The sequence below is a fragment of the Myotis davidii genome, unplaced genomic scaffold (genome assembly GCF_000327345.1).
Source record: "Myotis davidii unplaced genomic scaffold, ASM32734v1 scaffold54, whole genome shotgun sequence".
Classification (NCBI taxonomy): domain Eukaryota; kingdom Metazoa; phylum Chordata; class Mammalia; order Chiroptera; family Vespertilionidae; genus Myotis; species Myotis davidii.
The window spans coordinates 704277-709216 of record NW_006287915.1 but is presented as its reverse complement, the minus strand read 5'-3'; the positions used below and the strand labels follow the sequence as shown (position 1 = coordinate 709216).

Below are 4940 nucleotides of genomic sequence, written 5' to 3'. Positions count from 1 at the left end.
ATTCTTCTAAGATTTTTATGGTCTCCTGTCTTATGGTTCATCCTTTAACCATTTTGAGTTTATTTTTGTTATGGTGTACGTTGGTGATCTAGTTTCATTTTTTGCATGTATCTGACCAAATTTCCCAGCACCATTTAGTGAAGAGACTGTCTTGACTCCATTGTAAACTCTTGCCTCCAAATATTAATTGAGCATAATAGCTTGGGTTGATTTCTGGGTTCTTTGTTCTGTCCCATTGGTCTATGTCTGTTCCTGTGCCAGTACCAGGCAGATATGAGAACAGTGGCTTTGTAATAGAGCTTTGTATCTGGTATTGTGATCCCTCCAACTTTGTTCTCAGGATTGCTTTGGCTATTTGGGGTCTTTTTTTATTCCAGATGAATTTTTGGAGCATTTATTCTGGGTCTGTGAATTATGCCATTGGTATTTTAATGGGGATTGCATTAAATCTATAAATTGCTTTTGGTAGTATGGACATTTTAATGATGTTAATTCTACTAATCCATGAACATGGTATATTCTTCCATTTGTTTGTCTTCCTCTCTTTTTTCAATGTCCTATAATTTTCCGAGTACAGGTCTTTTACCTCTTTAGTTAAGTTTATTCCTAGGTATCTTAATTTTTTTTGGTGCAACAGTAAATGGGATTTTTTTTTATAGAGTTGGATATTTATCTTAATCCATTCTGCCAGTCTGCTTTATGATTGAATAATTTAATCCATTTATAGTTAATGAAACTGATTAAAAAAGACTTCTGCCATTTTACTGTTTCTGTATGTCTTATACCTTTTTTGTTCATTTTTTCCATAACTACCTTCTTTTGTGTTTAGCTGATTTTGTTTTGTAGTGAATTGTTCTGATTTCCCTCATATTTCCTTTCCTATGTTTTAGATGTTTTCTTTATGGTCACAAAAGGGATGACATTTACCTCTAAATTTATAACAATTTAGCTTAAATTGATACCAACTTAATTTCAACAGAACGCAAAAACTATGCTCCTATATAGCTCATCTTCCATCCCTTTATGTTATCACAAATTATATCTTTGGACTATGTATGCCCGATGAATAACATATTTGTAATTACTATTCATTCATTATTTTTTAAATACTGTAGGAAATAAGGAGAGTTATAAATTAAAATTATAACACCAGCTGTACTGATTAATAATATGGATTTTTTTCAATAGATGTAGTTACACATGTTGATATATATGCGATTTGATATGTATGCTATTTTGTTGTGTTGACAGCATCCTTCAAATATATCAACCTTCATCTATCAAATTTTCTGAAGGTGTTAACATCATAGATATTTTTATGCTTAAAAATGTTGAATTTTGTGCCAAAAAGAGCATTTGCGGGAAGTTTTAATTCACTACTTTATTGTGAAGAAAAGTGCTGCTGAAAGTTAACATATACTTTGGGAAGCTTATGGTGAACAGACTCCATCTCAAGGTATTTATGAATGCTGGTTTAAACGCTTTAAAAGTGATGATTTCGATGTGAAAGACAAAGAATGTCCAGGTCAACCAAAAAAGTTTGAAGACCAACAATTACAAGCATTATTGGATAAAGATGCATGTCAAACTCAAAAACAACTTGCAGAAAGATTAAATGTTGCTCAACAAACAATTTCCAATAGTTTACAAGCAATGGGAAATATTTTAAAGGAAGGAAAATGGGTGCCACATTAACTGAACGAAAGACAACGGAAAACCAAAAATTCATCAGTAAAATGTTGCTTCAACAGCACGAAAGTCTTTTTTGCATCCAATTGTGACTGGCGATGAAAAGTGGATTTATTTTGAGAATCCCAAATGCACAAATCATGGGTTGATTCAGGTCAACCATCAACATCAACTGCAAGGCCAATCGCTTAGGAAAGAAGACAATGCTCTGTGTTTGGTAGGATCAGGAAGGTGTGGTGTATTATGAGCTTCTAAAATCAGGTGAAACCATTAATACTGATGGCTACTGACAACAAACAATCAATTTGAACCACGCTTTGATCGTAAAACGACCAGAATGGCCCAGAAGATATGGCAAGGTAATTTTGCTTCATCATGATGCACCATCACACACTTCAAAACCAGTTAAAGACACGTTAAAAGATCTTGCCTGGGAAGTATTAGCCCACCCGCCATATTCACCAGACCCTGCTCCCTCAGATTACCACTTGTTCCAATCAATGGCACACGCACTTTCTGAGCAGCACTTCAAAACATACGAAGAAGTGGAAAATTGGGTCTATGAATGGTTTGCCTCAAAACAAGGAAAGTTCTATTGGGACGGTATCCACAAATTACCTGAAAGATGGGGGAAATGTGTAGCTAATGATGGACATTACTTTGAATACAGCACTTCTGATGTTTCTCTTGAAATTATCGTGTTTTCTTTGATTACAAAATCTACATTAACTGGTACACCTGGTAACATTGGCTTTTATATTTACCCATTTATTTATCTTTATTTGAAAATCTGTATTTATCATACTAGAGGACCAGTGTGTGAAATGTGTGCACTGGTAGGGTCCCTAGTGATTGCCGGCTGCAGCCTCCCTGCCACCACCGTTGGTGGCCAGGGCCTCCCTCCCTTCCATGGCCAGCCCCAACCCTTGGTCAAACTCCAGGATGAACTTCCGGTCGAGGAAACAATTTGCATACTATGCTTTTATTATACAGTAGGTCCTTGGGTTATGTCAGAGATCCGTTCCTACGGCGCGATGTAACACGATTTTCACCGTAAGTTGGAATCCACCTACATAAGCACCTTCATCACTCACATGGAGCACATATATCGCAGTAATGAAGTGAAACAGTAAAAGAAAAAATTTTTAAAAAGATAATTCCTGACCTGTACTTGTGGTAAATAAATAATAAAAAACTTAAAGCACGTATGTACATACATCAAAATGATGGAAATTTTTTTTAATATAAATAAATGGGAGATGGTGACGTAATCATGAAACGACATATTCTGAGTCCGACATAACCCGAGGACTGTCTGTTTAAGAGGATGGCTCTGGTCATTTCAATCTGAAGGGTTACCTTTAGCACTTCTTGTATGACAGGTCGAGTGGCAATGAACTCTCTGAGCTTTTATTTATCTAGAAATATCTCACATTCTCCCCATTTTGGAGGACAGTTTTGCCAGATACAGAATTCTTGGTTGAGAAGTTCTTTTCTTCCAACATTTTATTTATTTATTTATTTATTTTAATATATTTTATTGATTTTTTACAGAGAGGAAGGGAGAGAGATAGAGAGTTAGAAACATCGATGAGAGAGAGACATCGATCAGCTGCCTCCTGCACATCTCCTATTGGGGATGTGCCCGCAACCCAGGTACATGCCCTTCGCCGGAATCGAACCCGGGACCTTTCAGTCCGCAGGCTGACGCTCTGTCCACTGAGCCAAACCGGTTTCGGCATCTTCCAACATTTTAAATATGTTATCTCATGCCTTCTGGCCTCCATGGTTTCTGATGAGAAATTGGCTGTTATTTCTATTGAGGATCATTCATATGTGACAAGTTGCTTCTCTCTCAATGCTTTCAAGATTCTCTTTTGCTTTTGACAGTCTGCTTATGTCTTGGTATGGGTATCTTTGAATTTATCCTACTTGGAATTTTTTGCACTCCTCAGATTTGTAGATATATCTTTGTTTAAATCTGGGAATTTGGAGAACTTCTTTCCTCAAATATTCCTCTGCTTCTTGCTCTTTTGCTTTTATTTCAGTGACTTCTTTAATGCATTTGATGATCCACTTGATGGTGTTCCAGAGGTCCCTTAGGCTCTGTTCACTTTTCATTCATTTATTTGCCTCAGACTGGATAATTTCATTGTCCTATTTCTACATTTGCTGATTCTTCTGTTAGCCCTTTGTATACCATAAGCGTCTATTGTGGCATATGGAGATGGTTTCTGTTTTGGATGCATGGTGGTTAAGTGGTTAAATATCTCCAGTGAATTTTACATTTTTGTATTTTTAAGCTTTAGAATTTATTTGTACAATTTCTTTTTATTGATATTTATTTTTTAATATTTTTTTCTTGGATTCCTTTAGTTTTTTTGTCTCTATTTTCTTGAGCTCTTTGAGGATATTAAAGATAGTTGTTTTAAAGTATTTGTCTAGTAAGTTTGATTCCCAGACTTCATCAGGAATGTTTTTTGTCAATTTGTTTTGTTCCTTTTAATGAGTCATACTTTCCTTTTTCTTTGTATGCCTTGTAATTCTTAAAAAAAATTTTTTTTTAAAATATATTTATTTTGATTTCAGAGAGAAGAAGGAAGAGGGAGAGAGAGATAGAAACATCAGTGCTGAGAGAGTCATTGATTGCCTGCCTCCTGCATGTCCGCTACAGGGGATTGAGCCTTCAACCTGGGTATGTACCCTAGCCAGGAATTGAACTGTGACCTCCCAGTTCATGGGTTGATACTCAACCACTGAGCCACATCAGCTGGGCATGCCTTGTAATTCTTTTTTGAAAACTAAACATCTACATATTAAAATGTGGTAACTCTGGATAGGAGATTTCCACCTTCCATAGGGTTTGTATTTTCTGGGTTACTGAATTTGTTCAGTGAATTTTCCAAACTAATTTTGAAAAAATCCATTGTATTCCTTGTTGTGCATGGTCACTGAAATCTCCGCTCCTTAGCTGTGTTAAGCTGACAGAGATTTCCTTGAACATTAATGGCTAAACAAATAAAAAACCTCGACAAAAACAAAAACGTATTCTCCTAATCTTAGCAGAATGAGTCTGCAGGGGCACTCCAATGCTAATACCTGGGCTTGCAAAGCTAATATCAGAGCCTGAGGCAAAAGCTTAGGGTTTTTGCAGGTCTATTCTGAGCATAAACATTGTGCCTTGGATATCTGCATGGCGTTCTAAATTTCCCTGGACACATGGGGCTTTTTAATGCTCTAGTGCCAAAGAA

The 4940-nt window shown here is 36.2% G+C and overlaps 1 protein-coding gene across 1 annotated transcript in view; it reads right to left on the bottom strand.

The window, feature by feature from the left end:
* The window catches only part of OSBPL8 (oxysterol binding protein like 8), a 125061-nt gene that overhangs the window by 13106 nt on the left and 107015 nt on the right, over positions 1–4940 (bottom strand). The window lies entirely within an intron of this gene.